The sequence below is a fragment of the Nanorana parkeri genome, unplaced genomic scaffold (assembly GCF_000935625.1).
Source record: "Nanorana parkeri isolate BGI_ZX_2015 unplaced genomic scaffold, ASM93562v1 scaffold1970, whole genome shotgun sequence".
In the NCBI taxonomy this organism is placed as follows: domain Eukaryota; kingdom Metazoa; phylum Chordata; class Amphibia; order Anura; family Dicroglossidae; genus Nanorana; species Nanorana parkeri.
The window spans coordinates 122,828-133,644 of NW_017308238.1; positions in this window are offsets into that span (position 1 = coordinate 122,828).

Here is a 10,817-nt window from a genome sequence, read left to right on the forward strand (position 1 = left end):
GGTAGAAGCTGATTGGTTGCCATAAGCAACTGTTCCAGATTCTGTCTGCTCCAGTTTTCATAAATTCCCCCCCACTGTCCCTTTGTCCATACTGGGCAAAGTAACATTGACTCTGCAAAGGGTCCCCAACCCCAACCCTCTTATAGTTACCTTGCCTGCCTAGGGAGTAAGGGACTACGGGAGTGACTTCTCTGTTCACCCTGGTTGCCTATATGGATATGGTGCCGTTTCGGAGCCAACTTGAGTTCAAGCGGGATCTTCAAGTGTTGCAGATTGCCGAAATTTCAGATTTTGGCTGAAACCTACATTGCACTGCATAACCGGCATAGTCAGAGGAGTCTAGGTGAAATAGACAAGTCAGCCCCCTCACTATAAAAGGGTGGGCTCCCAGGGTTTTGAAACTGGGTAGCAAAAGTGCATAGATTTGTGTAGGAGGAAGGTACAGTGTTATACAGTGTGATACTGTGCGTAACAGTGCTATAATGTGCATTGCAGTGCACTACATATTCATGTGTACCTCCTCCTGTTTTCATAGTTCCATTGACCTAACTGCTCCTTCCTAGGGCTACTTTTTTCTGTATAGCTAGTGTGCTTTAGATTTATATAGTGAGCTTTTGTTTTAGAGGGGTTTAGTCTTTAAGGGGTTATTTTAAGTTTACCGTAGCAACGAACATTATTGAATGTACTCATGAATAAACACGATATATGCATAAGAGTATTTTTAAAAAGAATGAATGTATGTACATTTTATAATATAGTTTGCTGTTCCTTAATTGTTTGAAGGTTATTCCCTGTATGAGTTTATCTTTAGCTTTCAGCTGCTGGCAGGTTTATTTGCTAACACGCCTCTCCCTCGTATCCCTACGGGTCAGCTCCGGTCACTTTGGGCATGGTGTGGCTGTTTGGGGGCATTGTCATCTTCCCTATAAAGGCTCTCCGTCGGTTAGTCCCGTTTGCCGTCAGTGAGGCGTGGTGCTACCCCCCTCGATGTACACTCACAACAGGCTTATTATGGTCCGCAAGCCAGTGTAGAGGGGGTGTGTTCACAGGGTATTCTATGTATCCTTCATTAATTTTTTTTGTATTCTATTAAGCTGGCTTGGGCGGATGTCCCTGCAGGGATACAGTCTCATACAAGGGGATTGGTTTATTGGTCCCATGTGACTAAATTTCAAAATCGATCGTGATTGGTCACCTTTCAATTCTTAAGAGCAGGGTTTGGAGGAACGTTTTTTAGGTTCTGAGGAAAGGGGGTTTAACCTCTGAAACACGCCCATCGGAGGAAGATCGGAGTCTAGATGGCCTTGGCTTAAACACTTATTCTTCTGATTTCTGCACTTCGTTCTTTAGTTTGTCCATCTTGATCCACTTGAGACCGTTACATTCAATGCTTATTTTTTATAGTTGTTTGTAAGTACATATCCAGCTGTATTTTACTTTTTTTTAAAAAACATTTTTACACTATGGAGGCACTCCTTTTGCTGTTTTCCTAGGTGTGAGGAGTATATAAAAGGTGCTCCTATATTAGCACCCTGCTTAATTAAATAATGCAACAGGTCATCATTCAGAAGTTGTGACACCTTTAAACATCCAGTATGATAATTGATGGTGCAACAGGTTTAAAGTAATTAGAAATTGTTTATTTTGAATTTATGATTCCTTATTATTTTCCACAACACAAGCCCTTTATGAGAAACCTGATTAACTTTCCAAAGTGTCATGCAGTTGCTAGTGATGGCTTTTTAAGTACTTTTCCATTACACAAGGATGTCATTACAGTATAAGTTAATCAGTTTTCCTATGACTTTCTCATTAAAGTAAACCCAAAACCTTTTTTTATGGATAAAATAAAAACTAGTACCCCATTAGGATTTTATTGTTGTTTGTATCCCTGCAGTGGAGACTCACCCAAAACTTTACAGAAAATCTGCACATATCTATAGGTGTATGGCCAGCTTTACACACAGAAATGCTGTCACTTTAAACAAGCTGCTAGCAGGGTTCAGATGGTTGAAAACTCTGAACCTTAAATAAAAGGTGCCCATACACTGTAGGATTATCGTACGAGAATCGCGGGAGATCCCACGATCGTACGATAATCAAAGTGTATGGAAGGCGTGCGACCGTTTCTACTGTACGGTCGCACGTCTTCCATCGAACAAGCAGGCCTGAAAACCCGCCGAGAATCCTACGATTCTCGGCGGGTTAGTGGCCTGCTTGTTCGACAACTGCCGAACGGGCCGGTGTGCGCACGCGCACACTGCCCGTTTGCAGTCATCAGAAGCCCCGCCCCTCGTTGCAGTAATCGGAAGCCCGTCCCTCAGGGGGGCGGGCTTGCGATGATCGCAAGTACGATCTACCTGTCCAAGATAAGCAGATCGTATGAGCATTTAATAAGCTTACGACCCTCGCAAGACAGAAGTCTTGCGAGGGTCATAAGGTGTATGGGCACCTTAAGACTGGGTAAAGATGAAAGCACCGGTGACTAGGGGGACTGTGGCTGTCGCTTTACTGGAGGGCATTTTCAAAGGTAAATGTGCCATAATATGCTGAGCATACTTGCATGCTATGGCCAAAGCTTCTGGGACCCTAACATTCCCATGATTCACTTTGAGTGAAACTGTTGCTTTGTCCTGCAAGGTACAGGTTTACTTTATCCCTTAAAGTAAAGCTGCCTTGAGGAAAATATCTACGGTTAGTCTTACCGGTAACAGTATTTCTAAGAATCTTCCAAGACAGCAACCTGAGAGATGATTGGATCTTCAGTCTACAGGAAACACACAATCAGACAAGGTTAAAAACCCCTCCCACCCCGCTCAGTTGAGATTAAAGTAGAATACCTCCACCAGTGCACAAGGGGAACCACTAGACAATTTAAAATCCAGTAAGGGTGGGAAGTAGGCTTGCTGTCCTGGAAAATTCTTAGAAATACCGTTACCGGTAAGACTAACCGTAGATTTTTCCAATCATCTTCCAGGACAGCAAACTGTGAGACAAGCAAGATATACACAAGCCTACCTTAGGGCGGGACCACTGCCTGCAAAACTTTTCTGCCAAAGGCCAAATCCTGTTGAGACAGGATTTCCACCCTGTAGTGTTTAACAAAGGTGTCCTGGCAGCCTTGCAGATTTGATGCACAGATGCTCCGGCCTTTTCCGCCCAGGAAGTTGCTAGAAATCTGGTTGAATGGGCTTTCAACGGAGTTGGGATAGTCCTATCCTCCTTCATGTACACCGTAGAGATGGCTTGCCTAATCCATCTAGCAATGGTGGCTTTTGAAGCCATGCTACCCTCCTTGCAACCCCCAAAAAAGAACGAACAACTGGCTGGATTTTCTAAAATCCTTAGTAACCTCCATGTATCGTAGCAGGCATCGCCTGACATCCAGACAATGGAATCTTTCCTCGCCAGGGGCTTTTGGATTTTAACAAAAAGGCAAAATAATGTCCTGGGACATATGAAACGTAGTGGCCACCTTAGGCAGATATAATGGGTCCGGTCTGAGGACAACCCGATCCGGAAAACCAGTAATATAAGGTCCCTAATAGACAATGAAGAGAGATCGCCCACTCTTCGGGCTGAAGTCACAGCTAACAAAAAAGCCATTTTTAAAGTTAACCATTTAATAGGCAAGCTTTTAATGGGTTCAAAGGGATCCTTAGTAAGACCAGTCAGCAGCAAGGACAAGTCCCACGCAGGAAAAAATTGCTTCGACAAATGTCAATCTAATGTCCAAAAAGAGCGGAAATTTGCACCCTCAAGGTACTCAGTGCCAACTTCTTATCCACACCCTCCTGAAGGATGTCCAGAATGACTGGAACTGATGGGCTAGTGATCTGCTTTTGTGCGCACCATGAGGAAAACACTTTCCACACCTTGCTGTAAATCTTCCTTGTCACTAGCTTCCGACTCGATAGCACTGTATCCACCACTTTTTGAGAACAGCCGTTATGTTCTAGGATCCTCCTTTCAACATCCATGCCGTCAAGTGAAATAATTTTGGATCATGATGCAAAACTGGCCCCTGGAGCAGAAGGTCCGGCCTGAGGGGCAAGATCCATGGAGGCTAAACAGTTCTTCTCTGAAGTTCCGGAAACCACATCCTTTTGGGCCACCATGGAGCAATCAAAAGGATCACACAATCCAAGCGACTTGAATCACTCGAGGGAGACGAAAAGAGGAGGAAACGCATAGCCTAGGGGAACTCCCAGTCCTGTGGCAGAGCATCTACCCCGCTTGAATCCCTCTCCCTTTTTCTCTCGTTGCAAACAGGTCGACCGAGGGCATTCCCCACCTTTCGACTATTTGTGAGAAAACCTCGGGATGAAGCTCCCATTCTCCCTGAAGAATGGGTGCTCAACTCAAATAATCTGCTATCACATTTGATGTCCCTTTTATGTGGGCTGCGGAAATGGAGACGAAATGCTCCTCCACCCACAGAAGGAACGGAACGGTCTCTTGCAGGAGACTGGGAGACCTGGTCCCCCCTGACGGTTTAGATATGCTACAGCCGTAGCATTGTCCGAGAAAACTAGAATCTCCCACCGCTCCAGGGTGGCCTGGAAAGCTAGCAAGGCTACCGTCTCTCCCTCCTCTAGGGAACTGTCAGTATCTAAACCAAAATGCTCCTCTTTCTCTTCTACCTAAGTAAAAGCAGAATTAGAAAGTGAACAAGGCAGAGCAGAACTTCCAGATGGCCCAGCAGAGGTAGTGATTGGCAACAGTTCAGAAAAACATTCTTGAAAGATTGCAGGAGTAGCCACCATTTCATTACGCATACTGGCCATAAAGTCCTGCATAAGTGATGAAGATTCACTCAACATAACTGTGCCACCCCAATGGGGCATAGAAGTTTATTCAGATAGAAGTTTTATATAGATTGTTTTCTCTATACCATTTTCTATGGACGTTTTATATGTTAGTTCCTATGCTGCCATCTAGTGGCCTTTCGTGATATTCCCGAGATCGATGACAGTTCCTCTGTATGTAAGCCCCACCCTTCTTCTTGTTGGTCAGTATTTCCTGTGTCATGGCCACAGCTAACAGCCACATGCAATCAGGACACATGTACTCTGCATAGTACCATAGGAAAGGCATCATCTTTTGACCGCATCTTCACGTTCAGAATAAAGCAACCTTTGTGGATGAACACGGTATTGGTGAGTTCAGCTATCTGACAAGGATTGTCCTCAGTGATTGAATCTACTTATACAGGCCAGGCATAGAGGTCTCACCAAGGGATAAATCGCTATCACAACAATCGGAGTCAAAATAATAACCTTCTGTATACATTGTTCACAAATGGCCTTGTATAATTCAAAGGCAACATTGCAACTGCCACACCGCTTCTTCAATGCTTTAGAAGATGAGGCAGAAGGTGGAACTGCTAATTGGCCTGCAGACTTGTCCCCCAGAAGTGGATCCTGAAGAGATAGGCACAAAACACTGTATCAATAAGCAATACAGCCACTGGGAGCAAAAAGGGAACCCCCCCACCTAGACTACACCCAGTTCCTCCATAAGAAATGTAAAAAAAATCCGTAAAAAAATCCTTTTCTCTCCGTTCATTGAAGGACACAGGGCAACAGATCGTAGATCCTGGATGGTAGGAGAAGGACGCTAGGCACATAACAAAAGGACAGGACAGCCTAGGGGCGGCCCCTGCTGGTGGCCCAACCCCCCACCTGCTGACAAGTCTCCAGTTAGTAACAAGCAGTTAGTACACCCAATAAAGAGGGCGGGGACCTGTGTCCTTCAATGAACAGAGAGAAAAGCATTTTACGGTGAGCACAAAAATTCTATTTTCTCTCCTGTTCATTGAAGGACACAGGGCAATAGATCGTAGATCCTGTGTGGTAGGGACGTCACCAAGCAGCACAGAGGGATGGGCAAAAACAACCAAAAGACCCCTCAAGAGCCGCCTGCAACACCTTGCGCCCCAAACCAGCATCCACCGATGCCAAAACATCCACCTTGTAAACCTGAACAAAAAGGTGTGAACAGAAGACCAAATAGCGGCCTTACAAACCCGAAAAAGAGGCACCATGACGAAAAGCCCAGGATGCCCCAGAAGCCCTAGTGGAACGGGCAGTGACAGGGAAAGGGGGTTCTCGCCCCTTAACGGCGTACGCCTGAACAACAAGCGCCAAAAATGGTAGCCGCCGAAGCGGCCCGGCCCTTACGAGGACCCCCCGTGAGCACGAACAAGGAATCCGACTCACGGAAAAGGCCACTTTTAGGGACAAAGACAGAAAAGGAATCTCCCGGATAGCCCAAAGGGACACCGACAGCACCAGGTTCAGATCCCACTATGCCAAAGGCGAGCAGACAGGAGGAGCAATACGCGCAATCCCCTGAACAAAAGTGCGAACTAAGGCGTTAGACGCCAATGGCTGTCAGAAAAGCAGTCAATGCAGAAATCCAGCCCTCCACCGTGCTCAAGGCCAACACGTGAGCCACTCCGCGCTGCAGAAACACAAGAATTCTGCTGATCGAGAACAAACGCGGAGACAGAGCCCCAGCCTCACACCAGGCAAGGTAGGCTATTCACGTGCGAAGGAATATTTTCCCAGAGAAAGCTTTGCATGCCATGAGAAACGTGGAAATGACCGCATCCAACAACCCCCGGCCCTCCAGGACCTGGCTCTCAACAGTCACACCATCAAAGCCAGAGACTGTAAAAAGGGTGGAACACAGGCCACTGGGACAGAAGATCCGGACGCAGAGGCAGCCGCCACGGGGCGTCCACCACCAGCCGAACCACGTCCGCGTACCACGCCCCCCGAGGCCAATCTGGGGCCACGAGGGTGACAGTGACGCCTTCGGCCACTATCCGGCGCAGATGCCGCGGCAACAGGTATAGTGGAGGGAAGGCATAATCAGGCCGTAAGCCAGGGCTATGAATCGTGCGACCTTCCGGTGGAGACAGGAGGTCCACATCCGGCGTCCCCCAGCGCAGACAGAGCTGATGAAACACCTCCAGATGCAATGACCATTCCCCCGGATCCACCAATTGCCGACTGAGATAGTCGGCCCGCCAACCGTCAACCCCCGGAATGTATACTACGCAAAGAGCCGGAACATGCTCCTACACCCAGGAGATGATCCCTGCCACCTCCCGCGCTGCGACTGCGCTCCTTGTGCCGCCGTGATGGTTGACGTAGGCTAACTGAACGCGGACTGGCATGCCCCAAAGACGACTCGTCCAATGCTGGAGAGACAACCGAATCGCCCGAAGCTCCAGCACATCGATCGACAGACGTGACTCCTCCAATGATCCAACGCCCCTGTGTCGTCCATGAGCCCAAGAAACACCCCCCCCCAGCCCAGAAGGCTGGCATCCGCGGTGACCACCGTCCAGCGCTTGGGAGAAAGGATCTGTCCGCCACCATAGCCGGGGACCAGAGCCACTAAGTCCAGTGACAAGGGTGACTTACCCACAGCAACAAGATGTCCCCCATGAAGAGTCCTGGTATGATGTCGCGCATAAGGTACCTCCTCAAAAGGAGGCTACCAGGAGCCCCAGTACCTGCATGCAGAAGCAGATGGTCGACCACCGACGAGACCTCAACAATCCCACCTGAAAACTAAGCTTTGCAAGATTGTCCGGGAGGAGAAAAAATCCGGGCCTGGACAGTGTCCAGAATGAGATCTAGATACTCCAACCGCGTGGATGGGACCAGACAGGACTTCTTGAAGTTCAGAATCCAGCCAAACTCTCCCAAGGACCGTACGCTCACCGCCGGATCCTCCAACAGGGAGAAATGCGACTCCGCCTTCAGGAGGTCGTCCAGGTACCCCACCACTGAGATTCCCCGGACAGCAGAGTAAAGCCAGAGTCGGTGCCAACACCATGGTGAACACTTGAGGGGGCCAACGCCAGACCGAAGGGCAGAGCCACAAACTGGAAGTGCTCCTCCCCCACCGCAAAACGAAGATAACGTTTATGGGAAGGGCAAATGGGGACATGAAGGTAAGCATCCTTGATGTCGGTGGATGCCAAAAAGTCCCCCTGATGAAAACAGGCCACCACGCATCTGATAAGATTCCATCCGAAACTCGCGGACCCTCACAAAACGTGTGCAACCGTTTGAGGTCCAGGATGGTCAGAAGCCACTCCTTCCTGGGCACCGTAAACAGGTTTGATAAAACCCTTTGAACCTCTCCGAGGGCACCGGAACGATCGCCTCCCCGAGACAAGAGGTCCGCCCCCACGTAGCGAAGGTCCGAGTTGGAAGGGAAAGAACATGTCACCGGGACGTGACAGAAATTCTATCTTGTAGCCCAAGGACACCGGTACCCGCACCCATGAAATCAGAGACACTGGACAACCAGAGATCCGCAAACAGTCCATGCATGGCCAGGGGGGAGGCTTGTTAAACTTACCGCCATACTGGGAGGCGGCCAAAAAAAACCGCTTGTGAACGGTAAAGGAAGGACCCGGCTTGCGCCACTGATCCCTCTGCTTCTTAGCCTGAGGCAGAAAGGTACTTTTCCCGCCTGTGAGATCTTTAATGATCTCATCCAGTGTAGCTCCAAACAAAGGATCCCTAGTAAAAGGGAAGCTCCGTCAGAGCCTTCTTGGAAGCCCGAACAGCAGACCAGCACTTAAGCCAAAGAAGTCGGCGGAGCGTAACCGCTGACACCGACAGCTTTGACACCAGCGGAGCAGCATCCAGGGCCGAGTTACAAATATACTTCAGGCCCAGCACCAACTGGACTACCAACAGCACTAACTCAATATATGCAGGAAAGGCATTCTCCTCAGCGAGACCATGGTGCAGCATCATAGCCCACTCAGTCAAGAGTCAGAGAGCCCAAAGGGATGCACCGTGTGAGGAGTCGCCCACTTAGTCAAGAACGACTCCTCAAAAGGACAATGAACCGAGAAGCGTTTAGGAACTGAAAAGCATTTGTCGGTCGATTCCACTCCTGTAGATGAAATCAAAGAAAGGACTACAAGGGAAGACCCTGGTGGAACGATTGCCCTTATGCACCCCAAAATGAACTGGAGGAAGCAAAGAAGAACTCGGGCCCCCCCAATTTTAGCGTCTCCCTGACAGAACGAAGCGGGCAGAGACCAATTTGCGCTCCCAAACCATAGGGGAAGCGCTCGACTCATCCTCACTACCTGAAGTTGGCGGGGAAGAATACCCCTGGTCAGGGTGGGATGAGGCCGCAGGTATCTCACCCTCCTCCCCCCCCGAAGGGAAAGGCGACGGCAGAACGCGCTTCCTAAGGGCCCTCTGCATCAAGGTACGTTCAATGCCCGTCACAAAACTTTCCACGGTAGCGGAAAACATCTCCAAGGACAAGGCAGTGCCAGCTGCACCGACCACCCCAACCCAGCACCCAAGGAGATTGGGAAAGCAGCTATGGCGTACAGGTTGCACAGAGAGGGGAACGGGAAACATTTTCCAAGGGGTGCCCACACCTCTCACATGGTCCATGGTGCCCACCACTAGTGCACACACCAACCGCCCCAGAGAGCAGACAGCAGGAGACCCCAGAGTACTCACGACCCCGTGGGTAGTGGAAAGCCACAGCATTCCGACTCCCGGTCTCCAGATCTGTCTTCTGTGAAAAGGCAGCAGCTCTGTCTCCCAGCAATCAGTCGAATAAAAGGATGCCACAGCCGGCCGCCGCTGTGTAAACCAGAAATGACGTCACGGAAAGGGCAAGGAAGCCCTCAACCAAGATGGCGGCCTCGGACGGGCCGCAAATGAAGACGGGGACTCAATTTTCGGCCGCCTGAGCACATGTGCTGAAAAAGCAGGAGACATGCGGCGCTCCCTGCCATCAGTGTTGTGGACCGCTACCAGACCCAGGTAAGCCCTTGCAGCAGCAAGGCCGCCTGAAGAACAGGAGGGAGGGGGAAACAGGAGAAGCTCCCGAGGCGCCTGCAGAGGATCCCAGACAGGACAAGGGGGGCTGCAGCAGCAGATCCCCCCCACACCATACCAGTAGGCTAGGCACACAGGATCTCCACACACAAGGTCCTCACCGCCCCAGCCCGACCCCACATACATACCACACCATGGGGTCAAAGCGAAGTCCCTGCCACTGACCCTCTTCTGGGTACCGTCCTGGGGAGGCCACCTCACGTATATCCAGGCAGCCAAAGCACAGAGGATGCCGGGACGGTGGAAAAATGCCTCCGAACGTAGTCGCGGCGCCGCCAGCCTGTATGGAATGCTGTGACTGGTGGGCCCCCAGTCATATGCACCCCACTGTTACAAACCCACAAACCTCTGCCTAAAAAGGCAGAGTTGTCGCAGCCGACCCACCAAGGCAGAGTCTGCATGCGGTCGACGTCGCACAGGGGAGACTCCAAGGATCCACAACATCCAACCTGTCACCCTGATGACACTTGCTAGAAGGTCCAGTGAAAAAAAGGATGAATCTGCAAAGAATTCAAAAGGAGAAAAAAATTCTGAGCTCCTTACTCCTGACGCTAGGCAAAAAACTGGGGCCGCCCCTAGGCTGTCTTTGTCTTTTTGTTATGTGCCTAGCGTCCTTCTCCTGCAGGTGGCGATATACCTACCATACAGGATCTACGATCTGTTGCCCTGTGTCCTTCAATGAACGGGAGAGAAAATAGACTGAGTGTCTACCCTTAGGTTTGGGAGAGACCCAGCTACTTCCCATGGAAACAACCTCTGTACCACAAGAAGGCAAGGCTCAGGAACCCAGTACCCTAGCAGAGCCCCACAGAGGGTGACTGCTGACCTCAAGGCCAGTCAGGACAAAGAAACAAACACTGCGCTGACCCAGACGGTAAGAAACACAATCAAAAACTGAGGGACGAGGGGGGTGGG